Source organism: Jaculus jaculus, chromosome 4, assembly GCF_020740685.1.
Source record: "Jaculus jaculus isolate mJacJac1 chromosome 4, mJacJac1.mat.Y.cur, whole genome shotgun sequence".
Lineage (NCBI taxonomy): Eukaryota > Metazoa > Chordata > Mammalia > Rodentia > Dipodidae > Jaculus > Jaculus jaculus.
In genome coordinates, this window is record NC_059105.1 from 119,391,918 (window position 1) to 119,405,855 (window position 13,938).

Genomic DNA, 13,938 nt, shown 5'->3' on the forward strand with positions numbered 1-13,938 from the left:
AACCAGCTTGTGTGATTCTCTGACCCAGTGTCTGCTTCCATGCCCTATACACTTAACCAGTTTTTCCTTTTCTTTTTTTATTGTTTATTTTTATTTATTTATTTGAGAGAAACACACAGAGAGAAGGAGGGAAGGAGAGAGAGAGAGAGAGAATAGGTGTGCCAGGGCTTCCAGCCACTGCAAATAAACTCCAGAAGCGTGCCTTTGTGCATCTGGCTAACGTGCGTCCTGGGGAATTGAGCCTTGAACTGGGGTCCTTAGGCTTCACAGGCAAGCACTTAACTACTAAGCCATCTCTCCAGCCCAGTTTTTCCTTTTCTAGGGGGAAAAAGACCAAAATAAATTATGAGCTAACTATTGTTCTCTGGTGAGTCATGCCAGGATCTGCCTGTTCCTTATTTTTTTTTTTAGAAAAATAAGTTTCACATTATTGCACCAAATGGAATGTGTAATGCTCACAAAGTTCCTGTGAGAAATTTCTGTTCAAAAATGGTGCCAGCTCACTGCTTAATGATATTATTATCCTTAGGAGCGGAGGGATCATGGAGAATGGAGATGTACCCAATGCACAAAGCAGGAGTATCAAGACCAATTCTGCCACAACAACCATGTCTCCCCACAAGTGACAGATGCCTGGAAGAACAAGAGGAGGCAGCAGTGGATCTTCCCTGATGTGGGACGGAAGAGGAAGCACAGGGTTGGAATCACAGACCATGAAACTGCTAAGGACAGAGCTTTCACTAAGAGAGCAAGAAGGGAAAGTGAGGCAACACGCTGGCTGGTCAGCTCAGTCAAGGTGCACTTCCTATTACCTCATAATCTTGTACTCATCTTTTTTTTTTTTTTTTTGGTATTTCAAGGTCGGGTCTCACTCTAGCTCAGGCTGACCTGGAATTCACTATGTAGTCTCAGGGTGGCCTCGAACTCATGGCGATCCTCTTACCTCTGCCTCCTGAGTGCTGTGATTAAAGATGTGTATCACCACACCTGGCCTTGTACTCATTGTTTTTAAGAAAGAAAAATAAAGCTTGGCCTAGAGACAGGAGTCATCCCCTTCCTTGATACATATGTAAAATTGAAGGTAACTCTGAGAAGAGAGGGACTAGGGGAGAGGGACAGAAGAGTACTGTCACACAGCAGGCACTCCAGAAATCCTGCTGAATGCACGAGTGAGTGAGTGAGTAAACCGCTTCTCAGATACATTTGCTAGATGAAAGAATCATTTCCCATTAAAACGAGATGGCATACACTACCCATTCACAATTCCCAAGGCCACTAGCACACCGAAGACTGACAGACAACCTTCTTCAGAATCTGTGACTCTGCTAAACTATGTCACCTTTCTTTAGCCTGAATTCTTTCTGTATACTTTCCCCCTGCCGCCATATGGAGTTGAAGTCTGACGGACTCTGGGGGCAGGGGCTTGGTTTAGGAGCAAAAGAATATGATTACAAAGCAGGTCTCCATTTAGAGGTCTTGTAGGCCTCCCATCAGCCGTGGGCAAGGTAGGGACAATGAAGGCATCTAGAGAGAATGTGGCAGGAGGTTTCTTTGCACAACATACCACAAGTTCATTCCCATAAGCTTAGCCATCTTTAAGACAAGCAGCGCCGGGTGTGGTGGCGCATGCCTTTAATCCCAGCACTCGGGAGGCAGAGGTAGGAGGATCGCCATGAGTTCAAGGCCACCCTGAGACTACATAGTTAATTCCAGGTCAGCCTGGACCACAGTGAGACCCTACCTTGAAAAACCAAAAAAAAAAAAAAAAAAAAAAGACAAGCAGCATCATTTGTAAACATGTAAATAGGATCTTATGTAAGACAAATAACTATTTTCTGAATATTGCATAGCAGTTGATTCAGTGGGCATATTACGTTCCTTAGCTGGAATGCCTGTGGCTATCTAGTCTACTGCACACTCAACACATACATGCACACATGGGGCTGTGTTCTCACAAGTGGTCTATACTACATGAACACACCTGAGTGAAATTTCACCTCGCAGACAACACTGCACGACAGCTTTCACAAGACCAACTTGTTTTCCTTCAGCTTGAAGTGAATGCTATCATAAGATTTGAAAAACATTAGTTTAGATATTTTCAGATTATTAGAGTAAAAACTATCAGAGGCTTTATAAAACCATTACTTCAAAAATAGCTGAGCTCCACAGCTTCAAGCATCACCACCCTATTTTAGAAATTCTACTTGAATAATTCTTGGGGAAATATAATTTCATTCTAATGCTAGGGAATGTCTTGCAAAAATGTCATTTAACTTGGAAATGTTCATTCTCAGGATGTGAGCTGTACCTGGTGCTGGTCGCTGAAACACAAGTGTAATGAACAAGACCTTGGAGTCTGCAAATGACACAGGAACATTTGTACAAGGGCTAAATTACTTTTAACTTTATGAATTTATTAAGGTAACATGTCCTTTGTGTGTGTGTGTGTGTGTGTGTGTGTGTGTGTGTATGCCAAGAATAATGCTTATTTTTTCCAGAATGTTACATTGATGCACTTAGCAGATACATGAAGAACTGGAGTGTTGTTTTTTTTTTTTTGTTTTGTTTTTTTAAGAAGAAGAAGATACTATCCTGGACCATTCAAAACTGACTGAATCAGACACTGATTAGTATTATTGATAATTTTAAAAATGGCACAGTAACAATGCTGACTTATATGCACAGGGCTTTACCCAGCATGACACTCTGTGTTCACAGGTCAACTGGGGTTTAGGGGGTAGGCTATCTGTCCCAATCCCTCAAGCATCTTCACCCACTGCCAGGATGGCAAGTAGGTCCTTCCAGAGATGGAGTATTAGTTTTCCAAGACCGCCCACCCAACCCAAGTATACAGTGTCCTGCATTGGTGGAGACTGTCATACTGACAGTGTTACAGGGTACGAGACACACAATGTGTTTACATATGCTGAGCAAATGAATTCAAATCACACCACAGCTGTGCTTTTCTCTATACCCTATGCACAGAATTCAAATGTACTGAGAATCAAACACCTTCCAGGGATATGGTCACCAGACAGAGGGGGTTGGCCATGGATACAGCCACTTGCCTCTGTTCTGCAGGAACTCGGGGTGTCTCCCCTGGCTGTTTCTATCAGCGGGGAGCAAGCCCTTGGAAGCAGAGCTTTAAACAATAATTCCGGTGTCTTTCACCTTGGCTTCTAGCTGCCCTCCATCTACTCCAAGTATATCGACTATGCCATGTAGATCCAAGGTGCAAGCCTCAGACAGTAAGAGTAAAAGGCTCTGTTTATCCAGCCCTGCCTCTCCCTCCCTTGCCCTCTCTCTTTTCTCTGAATATGTGGGTTTTAAAGGCAACAAACAAAAAACACATTGTTTTGCTTCAAAATTCACATCACTGGAGAAGACAGAATACAGTCTGTAAGAAAGGTCATAAATATTAAAGAACATAAGACATTACATGCTGAATGTTTAGACTTAGCCACAAAGCTAGTGAATACCTGTATTCTGGCAGTGACCAGACGGTCTCCCCCCACCTTGAGTCTCCCCAACTCCATCTCCGTGTTTTAGGGGCCCACCTGGTGTCAGGCCTGACGCACTGGTAAAAGGCAGCCATCTTCCTGAGTGTGAAGATAGCTTCTGGCTCTCTCATCTTCCTGGAAACCAGCAGCAGAAGAGTGGGGGCTCCCTGTCCTCCTGAGAGAGGCCTGGGGCTCTGGGAACACCACTGGAAGCAGACCATGAGCTCATGGCCTGTTCCCCCAGTAACTCCTCTGGGCCACAAGGAAGTGGGGTTTCTGCCAACCCCTGTGCTCCTGAGCTCCTTGGGCAGGTGTGCAGGCAGGCACAGGGCAGTAAAAGCTATCTGAGAACCAGCACTTCCTTCTCCCGAGGGCCAGAAGTGGGGGTGGCCTGCCTCCTGGGGGAGTTGGTCTGGAGTGGTGTCACCTGCCTCTCTGTGACTGGAGTCACTTCTGAACCGCTGAGAGCAAAACATAACAAACTTGGGCTGGGTTTTATTGTGCTCACCACAGAATGTGGCTGTGTTCCCCACCTTAGGAGGGGCAGAGCCCAGGAAAAAGAGAGATTTGGTGCTAAGAAAACCTAAACACATGAGTCCAACCCAGCCAAGCGCAGGGTCCCCTCTCTCATCTAGCATCAGAACCATACAGCCCCTCCTGCCCTTGATGTGCACACTGTGGCGTGGGGCGGTGACAAGCTGGTCTTTGCCCAGCAAGCTTCCTCTCTTTCTTATCTTCAAGATCCATCATGCTATTTCGGGTCCCACATTTCATGAACTGCGTTCCTGGGGTCTTCCAAACACAGCCATTAGCTAGGCAACTGCTTACCCACCCCCTGTGGTCCTGAAAGGATTTTCAGCCTTACTGGCTGGGACCACACCTGGCAGGTGCAAGGCCACGCCCACCCAAGAGAAGTCACCTGACTGGCTGGTTCTCCAGCCTCGTGGTGACCAAGCCAGGGACCTGGTGACTTCCTCTCTGATTACCTGAAGCTGCCACTTCAAAATAATAGACCCCGGCAAGCAGCATGGCGAGGTCACGTGACCCCAGCCTGGCTGGGCTGGCTTCGGTCAGCCTTCCCGGCCCTCTGAAGTGTTGACGCGGGCGCTAGGCAACCAGCTAGCGTGGAGTGTGGCTCCGTAATTAAAACCCAGGAGCAGGCAGCAGGGCTGCAACTTCTGAGGGTGGTTCTAAAAAAGTCTTTTTCTGTTTTCCAAAACACACTGCATATGGAGTTGTCATGAATCAGCTTACAATTTAAAGAGGCAAGCTTCGGAAGGGTAGTTAATACTGCCAAAAGACAGCTGTCACGGAGTGTTCCGACTTGATTTGCCTTCATTTGTCTTTGTACCAGGATAGGAGTCTGCAAGCCCACTGCCCCTACCCTGGCAGGAAGACCCTGCTGCCAGTGTTTCTGTCTTCTCCCAGGGAGAGGGACAGTAGGCTGATGGAGTGCCCCTGTTCCCTGAGCCCACGCAGCACAGTGGATTACTGAAGGCAAAGCCCCGCCCCAGAGCTGCTGTTCCTAAGGAGCCCTTGGTGCTACTGGCAGCCTCAGCCCAGGGGCACAGGCAGGCCAACCCCACCAGAACTGCAGTGACAATTCCATCCTAAGGCGAGCCACCTATGTCACTTGCAGTGGCCTGCTCTGCGGTGTGCCTTGCAGTCTCTCAAGAGCCTCAAAGATGCTTTGCCACTGTGCTGGCTTAGAATTCAGAATGGCGCCCAGCATGGAAATACGTTGTACCAGGCTGACACCAACCCAGTGAGGATGCCGCGCTACCTTGTGTGGGTGCGCTACTGCATGCTGGGGGATCCCATATGGGAAAGCAGGTGAGATGCTGGCCCTGATGCAGCCCCCACAGGCACACAGGGGCACACATACCGCTCACTGTCACCTCCATCTCCAACATGCTCTCTGGGGCAAAGTTTGCATATTTTACATGTCTGCTCAATTTTAACCAAAGTATTCAGAAATTTCCTGTCTTTTCTTTTTCAGTACCCAAGCTGGATGACCCAGGGACAACAGGGACCCTAACACAAAGACCAATAACACCTATGTGCATCTGATAAGATGCGTTTATAAACTGTAACAGAAAATCTTTTATGAAAAACAAAAATCTAAGGGCTTCATAATAGGACCTCTGTCTCAATTATGTTTTCTGTTGCTAAACTGAATACCACAGGCTGGATAATTACAAAGAATAAAGATGGGACTAGAGAGATGGATCAGTGGTTAAGGCATTTGCCTGTGAAGCCTAACGACAGAGGTTTGATTCCCCAGTACCCAAGTAAAGCCGGACGCACAATGTGGCGCCTGCACCTGGAGTTTGTCTGCAGTGGCTACAGACCCTACAGTCGTGCCATTCTCTTTCTCTCTCTCTCCTTGCAAATACATAAAATTTTTAAAAAGAATAAAGGTTTATTCTGATGGCTCTTGGAAGCCCAAGGCTGCATGTGGTAGAGCCTTCTTGGTAAGGACTCTGCAGAGTCTCAAGGCAGCATAGGACAACAGATGGTGAGAGGGCACATACACGAGACAGAGACAAACTGGTTTCTGTAAAAGACCCACCGACAATCATGAGTCCACGGACAGATCAACCTTGTTCCTTGTTTGGTGTGTGTGTATACGTGTGCATGTTCCTGTGTGTGAGTGCAGGTGCACATGCCAATGTCAGAAGACGATGTTCACGTATTGACCACTGCTTTTCGCCTCACTTTGAGGTGCTTATTCTCACTGTCATTCACTACTGTGCTAACCAGGCTAGATGATCTGTAACTTCTGGGGAATTCTCCTGGCTCTGCCTCCCATCTTGCCATGGGCATGCTGGGGTGACTGAAGCCTGGCACAGCTTCTGGTTTTTATGTGAAGTCTAGGGATCTGAACTCAGATACTCTGACTTGAGCAACAAATGTTTTATTCATTGAGTCATGTCCCTAGTCCCAATCAACCCAGTTTTACAGGCTTTATCTGTTCCTATCTCTTAGTACTTCACAATAGGAATTAAATTTCAGCTTGAGTTTGGGTGGGAACATTCAAACAACTGTAACCCCTAAGGTTCCTGCAGTCATTTTACTCAGAAGGATTAGAATGAATGAACCGGGTTCTAGGCACTCTCTACCGCTGTCATCTGATGCTTACAGTCAGTGGACATTTCCATTTTACAGGCGAGGAAACACAGGGTCTTAGAGGCTGAGTAACTGGTCTAAGACCACTGGGCCAATTTTGGAAAATCTGATATTTAAGTCAAGGCTTGCACCTCACCCACGTGTGAGCTGTTTCCTGAGGGCAGCTGTCTGCTGGAGGCCAAGGGCTGAGGGGACGAGTCAAGTTCCATCTCTTTGGGGCTGGCAAGCTGGCAATGTGCATCAAAAGCCTTCCATACTCCCATCCTGCTGCTTTATCATCCCATTGCTGGGGAACCTGTCCTAAGGAGGTACCTGAGTCCGTGTCCTGGCCACAGCTTCAAGGCTCACCAATGGGAAACATAAGCACGAGACAAGACACAGCTGGGTTATATAGCCACTAAAAGTTATGTTCTGGAGGAAAATATTTACAGACATGGGAGAATGCCCACAGAAAATTGCAGAGTTTAAACAGTGCTTCTGAAAGTGACTATGCATCCCTATCCACCAAACAGCTTGCTCAGCAGATTCTACTTTAGTGAGTTTGGACTGGGGCCTGACACTCTTGATTTCTAAGTCACTCCCAGGTAATACTGGTGCTGTTGCCACAGACAGACATTCCCTTTCCCTTTGGTGAGCATCATGTTACAAAAAGGGGTGTGCTGTAAGAATATTTTTTGTTTTGTTTTACGAGTTAGGGTCTCACTCTGGCCCAGGCTGACCTGGAATTAACTATGGCGATCCTCCTGCCTCTGCCTTCCAAGTGCTGGGATTAAAGGCGTGAGCTACCACGCCCAGCGAAGAATCTATTTTTTTAAAAAAGATTTTTATTTATTTATTTATTAGAGAGAGAGGGAGAGAGAAAGAAAGAGAGAGAGTGAGAATGGGTGTACCAGAGCCTCCAGCCACTGCAAATGAACCCCAGACGTATGTGCCACCATGTGCTTCTGGCTTACGTGGGGCCTGGAGAACCAAACCGGGATCCTTAGACTTTGCAGGCATGCGCCTTAATTGCGAAGCTATCTCTCCAGCCCCAAGAATCCATTTTTAATTAAAAAGAACTTTCAGTAACCTAGTGGAAGAGTGCTTGTCTGGCAGGCAGAGGCTCTATCTGACACTGAGAAAACAAGTACTTTGTAGATAGAAGGAACAAGGGAAGAGCCATAAGTAGATACGAATAGACGTCACCATGGAATTTGGTATATTTTGAACTCTCACTGTGCTTTTCTATGTTTGGTAGATTTTCTCATTAAATGTTTATCTTATCATGCAGAAGATGCTCTCCTAGTTTCTTATAAAGACAAGTCAGTGTGATTTGGAGTTGAGTTACATTTCCTTTCTGAGGCTCTGGCTCCTTTCTTGAATGCCCTGAGGAGATAGTGAGCATTCAAGCAGGACCCGTGCTTGAACTTTCACACATGCCAGGCACACGGAAGGGCCCGTCAGTGTCGGCTCCTGCCCCTCTGCAGTTGCAAACAAGAGCTTGTATACAGAAAAGCAGTTTCTGTCTTCTTCCAAAGTACCCTCGAACTGGCTTCCTCTCCTATGTCCATATCGCCTCTGTGACAGAGCTGGGGGAGAAGCTGTCCTGAGAGAGACTTGAAGCACTGAGCTGCAAGGGGGCAGCAAGCTTGTCCAAGGCAAGCAAAACCCCCCACCCCCCGCAGAGCTTCTACTCCCAGAGTTTTTCTTGGCTTGCACCACCTCTATAGTCCTCCCACACATCCCACACAGGGGTCAGAAATACTGCGTGCTGACCAGATCTGACTTGAACTGGCCAGGGACAAGGATCCACCACTGGAGTCCAGCCTCCCTGGAGAAGCCCTACACCATGTGCCACTGAGCAAGCCTACGCCTGGAAGGGAACCTTCACTCATGCGTGAACTCTCAAACATCACAATGTGCTTTATTTACTTTAACTAAAAAGTATCAGTGTCAGACGTTGACCCCAGAGCTTCATGCCTGGTAGACATTCAGGCTCTTTAAAAATAACTCCGGGAGAAGTGATCCATAAGTTCTTTTCAATTGCAACGAAGTTAAGTCCAAAAGTGATGGGCTCAAAGCCTGACTTCTCAGATCTCTTAGACTGGCTGTTTTCAGTGGTCAGAAGTGAATTAGCTTCACTTCAAAGTCTTGGATATGCATTGTCTGGAACAGACACAGATGATTGGGGTTGGAACCTGGAGGTTCTAAAAAAAAAAAAAAGAAAAGAAAGAAATCCCAAGGGTAGTGGCCTGATTGAGTCAGTAGGTCATGTAGCACACACTGCAGGACAGAAGTCACTTCACCTCAGGCCACATGGGTCAGTTACCTTCAGCCATGCTCTAGTGCCCCCACCCCATACACACGCTCACAGAATGCAAAGAAATCTGAGGACTTGGTCTTTACAACGAGACCAAGTACTGAGGCCTCGTCTCAGTCCCCTTCCCCCAAATCCATGCTGCAAAAATGAGGTTTGGAGGCTCCTTGGGAGATCTCCAGGAAAAGGACAACTCAGCTAGTAGTACCTTCTGCTCTGGCCTGGGGTCAGCCTCCCATTGTCTCTAAATGTCATCTGCCACCTCATCTTTACAGGTAGCCCGTGGTACAAGTGACGAGAATGTTGGTGTATGCTGCAAAGATGGCTCAGTCTCTCTGACTGCTGAGGTGCTGCTGTCAACTGAGGCCACAGACTGAGACTCACTCCAGCCCGTCCTCACATCGCCTAGGAGGAACACAGGCACCCTCCCCCAACACTACACCATAGCCTGCTAGTCTTGAGTCTGATAATCCTCTTTGCTCTTTATTTCACCTGCCCTGGGCACACGTAAGGCACTGCAATCACAGCTGTGTTATCAGTATCTCATGAGACCACACACAGATGCAAGAATGCCATGCAATCAGGGAAATGCAGATTAAAACTACATTGAGATTCCATCTCACTCCTGTCAGATTGGCCACCATCATGAAAACAAATGATCATAAATGTTGGCGGGGATGTGGAAAAAAAGGAACCCTTCTACACTGCTGGTGGGAATGCAATCTGGTCCAGCCATTGTGGAAATCAGTGTGGAGGTTCCTAAAACAGCTAAAGATTGATCTACCATATGACCCAGCTATAGCACTCCTAGGTATATATCCAAAGGACTCATCTCATTTCCTTAGAAGTACGTGCTCAACCATGTGTATTGCTGCTCAATTTATAATAGCTGGGAAATGGAACCAGCCTAGATGTCCCTCAACTGATGAATGGATAATGAAGATGTGGCACATTTATACAATGGAGTTCTACTCAGCGGTAAAGAAAAATGAAATTATGAAATTTGCAGAAAAATGGATGGACCTGGAAAGGATTATATACTAAGTGAGGTAACCCAGGCCCAGAAAGCCAAGTGCCACATGTTCTCTCTCATATGTGGATCCTAGCTACAGATGATTGGGCTTCTGCGTGAGAATGAAAATACTTAGTAGCAGAGGCCAGTAAGTTAAAAAGGAGACATAAAGGGAAGAGAAAGGAAGGGAGGAGGATACTTAATAGGTTGATATTGTATATATATAATTACAATGATTGGAATGGGGAGGTAATATGATGGAGAATGGAATTTCAAATGGGAAAGTGTGGGGGTGGGGAGGGAGGGAATTACCATGGGATTTTTTTTTATAATCATGGAAAACATTAATAAAAATTAAAAAAAAAAAAGAATGCCATGCAAAAGCACTTTCCCACATTGTTCTGTCCCTCTACACACGGCCCTATGAGGGGTGGGGAAGGCCCAGGTCATAGGTGAGAGTGTGAGCCAGTCTTTCACTTAGTAGAGGAAGGCATAGCTACACAGAAAGACACTGTTGGCTCAGGTTCATGGAAAGTTAGGCACAAGTAAATGTCTGGCCTTCCTGCTCCTCTTCCCAGAGATGCTGAGGCTCCCTGCGAAGTGCAGCAGATTAACAACTCCAGCTTTATCCTCCCAGACACTGTTCACTGTCAGGTTTGTCAGTCACTCTGCAGGGTGACAGAGGGAAGAAGAAGGCCCTAGCTGACAGTGAGAGTGGGAGCGAACTGAGAAAGCTTGGGCCCAAGGGCTGTTACCTGACACTCTATCTGTCTGCTGGGGCAGCTCTCTGCAGAGCTGCGTCCACAGTAAGATACACAGACACAGACAGTCGTGTAACCAAAAGCATCACACATCACTGGGAAATAATGTGCTGCAAGAGATCAAGGAAACAGGCGTTGGCTCTGAGGACAGAAAGAAAGAGGCACTGCACTGAGCAAGAATCTGCAACACCAAGGGTGGGGACCAGTCAGCTGGTGAAAGTGTATGTTTGCCCTGATGGGCTGGCACTTTAGAGATTGAATTAGATAGAGGCTACTGGTGCCAATGAGTCATCCTTATGGGCATATTAAACACTGTTGCCAAATACATGTGACCTGTCTACCTGCTGGCCTGCCTCTGGGTCAACTCCCAAGTTTTCCATCAGCCAGCTTGGTCCCAGGTTAAGACACACACCTGAAAATAGGCTCCTAACACTTGGCAGCACAGCCAGGGTATTGAAGGGATTGTGTTGACCTGCGAGGAGATTGAGGTTTAGAGCTGGATGTAATTTCAGGAAATTATTTAATACAAATCGTGTGCCTGCACTTCCATGTAGTTTTATTTTTAAGTTATTTATTAATTATTATTATTATTTGAAATTGACAGACAGAGAGAGAAAGAGGGAGGGGGAGAGAGAGAAAGAGAGGTCACACCAGGGCCTCCAGCTACTGTAAACGAACTCCAGACGCGTGCGCCCCCTTGTGCATCTGGCTAACGTGGGTCCTGGGGAATCGAGCCTCTAACCAGGGTCCTTAGGTAACTTCACAGGCAAGCGCTTAACCACAAAGCCATCTCTCCAGTCCAAGTTATTTATTTATTTGCACATGTGTGTAAGTATGTCAGGGTCTCTTGCTGCTGCAAACAAATGCCCATCTGGCTTTGGGTTAGTGGCTGGGGAACTGAATCCAGGCCAGCAGGCTTTGCAAGTAAGCACCTTTAATCACAGGCCTCTTGTCTATATTTCTTTAAACCAATAGCAAGAAAAGCATATTTTAATACCTTTATGACTCTAAAATCACCTTGGTGCCTTGGCAACTAAAAATGTATTAATTTAGCTTCCATTTTAAATTAATCTAAAAATAGTTTAGACAACCAGTACAAATGCACTACACTGCTTAGATTTGCTGTTAAACTATGTTCACAGTTTTCCATCCTGCTACAAGCTGTTGCTATTTAAGATAGGTTCGTTGCTGAAAAGAGTTTTGCCCTAAGACTTGGAATTTGGTAAGGGCCAGCACTGGTGCATGTGTTGGACTGTAGTACATAGTTACAGATTAAATTAATGTATTGGAAGTTTAATTTTTTAAAATTTATTTGAGAGAGGAAGAGAGAGAGAGACAGAAAGAAGCAGACAGAGAGCGAGAGAGCAAGTATGGGCATGCCAGGGCCTCCTGCCACTGCAAACAAACTCCAGATGCACATGCTATTTTGTGAATCTGGCTTTACATGGGCACTAGGGACTCGAACCCAGGTTGTCAGGCTTTGCAAGCAAGAGCCTTTAGCCACTAAGCTGTTTCCCCAACCCTGAAAGTTCAATTTTAAAGTCACCACTAACCACAACCTCTGCTATGGGAGATGCTTCATTTCTTTTATCAGGAAAGATAAGGGAAAAATAGCAATCCTGGCACACTTGTTGCTGTTCTTATTGCCTGTCCTTGACAGACATCAGTAATCAATCCCAGAATTATTCTCAGGCTCACAGCACAATACTCCAGGCAGCTATTTACTGCTGGCTGCTCAGATCCAAACTGGGCTATAAGCCTGCTACCAATGTTAGTAGAAATAACAATTAATCTATAGAACTTGGTTCTAACTTTGTCTCTACCACTAATAAGCTACTAAAAAGCTAAATGACTTATGACAAGTCATTTTCCTCTCTGTGCATATATAAGTGGCTTGGCTTAGTTATCTAGTATCTTATTAAATTGCTTTTGTAAAATTGGCACTAACTTCTTATGTTAAAAATGTTTAAGTGAACCAACATAACTCGTTAGCCATATAACACATCACAACCTAACACATGAGCTGAGGCTAACATACATGTTCAAAATCTAATTTTCAAATGTTGAAAAATCTAGAGAAAGAACAATAGTAATACCAGACAGCCCCTCCTAACATCCCTGCTTTATGTCTCCATATCTCTTACCATCCCTGCCCCATGCCTCCATGACGTCTACCACCCCTGCCCCATGCCTCCTTATCTCTGACCATCCCTGCCCCATGCCTCCACAAAGCCAGCCACACCTGATGTTCTGCACACCAGTTTCCTGAGGAAATGTGTAGCCTTTACTCCATTCACACTCATTTTACCACCACCTGGCCCCGAGAAAGCTCTCCTCTCCCAGGTCTACTGGCATGCTGTCTCTGAGCCCCACTCACCATTGCTGATAGTATATATTGCTCTCCTGGACTTTGAGCTCCTTGAGGGTAGACACGGGTCCTTTTATCTTTGTAGCTCTAAGATCTACACTCAGTAGGGGTTTTGCAAATATGAACGAGTGAACCTCACTTCCTATGTGTATAAAGCCCAAGGAAAGTGAGCATTCCTCAGAGAACAAACCTGCCCTTGCTTTTAATAGTATTTACTGAGTTAACTTTCTTCAGAATGCCTAAGACAAAAATAGTGCAAAATAGTTCATTTTACTTGAGCCATTTGGTGTGATCATTGACAAAGTGCCCCTGTGATTCAGATGCGGGGGTTGGTTTGGTTTGACATAAATATCTTCCTCATTTGTAATTCTGAAACATCACATTTGGAGCAAGGACATGGAGCAAGATGGAGACACGGTTTTCTCATTATGTGAAAGCATCTAATACCCCAAATCTTTAAAAGGGTGCTAAAACTTCCTGTTTTCTTAACTATTTCCAAGGCAGTTGGCACAGTAAATAGATGCCTCACACCATTTGGCACTTTATGACTTTTGCATTCACTCACAGCTTAGAGCTGGCCTTTTCAATTAGACTGTGAAGTATTTGAAGATGGCACTAATAAACTTAATGGCTCTTACATATTCCATGGAGCTGAGTGTATAGTAGGTACTTATATATGCAGTTACTACTAGTATGGTACACAAGAGGTCATGTAACCCCACTGACAAGGGTAATCTGTGAGGCTGCAGTGAGCAAGTACTCTAGTCCTTCAGAGAAGTGCTGGCATTGTTTCCTCCACTGATGGACAGACTGGGAAGTGACAGAAGAGAGCCTATGAGCAGCAAGGACACTGGGGAGTTCTGGAACTT

General features: G+C 45.7%; 1 protein-coding gene across 4 annotated transcripts in view; it reads right to left on the reverse strand.

The window, feature by feature from the left end:
• The window catches only part of Cracdl (CRACD like), a 161,212-nt gene that overhangs the window by 91,608 nt on the left and 55,666 nt on the right, over positions 1 to 13,938 (reverse strand). Inside the window, exon 2 of one of the 4 annotated variants that reach the window (XM_045147839.1) lies at positions 1,982 to 2,064. The exons of 2 other annotated variants lie outside the window; for them this stretch is intronic. The gene's annotated coding sequence lies outside the window, so the exon portion shown is untranslated. Of the gene's footprint in view, positions 1 to 1,981; positions 2,065 to 4,489; positions 4,530 to 13,938 lie in introns of those variants that run through there. One more of the 4 variants, XM_045147836.1, reaches the window with a different exon arrangement.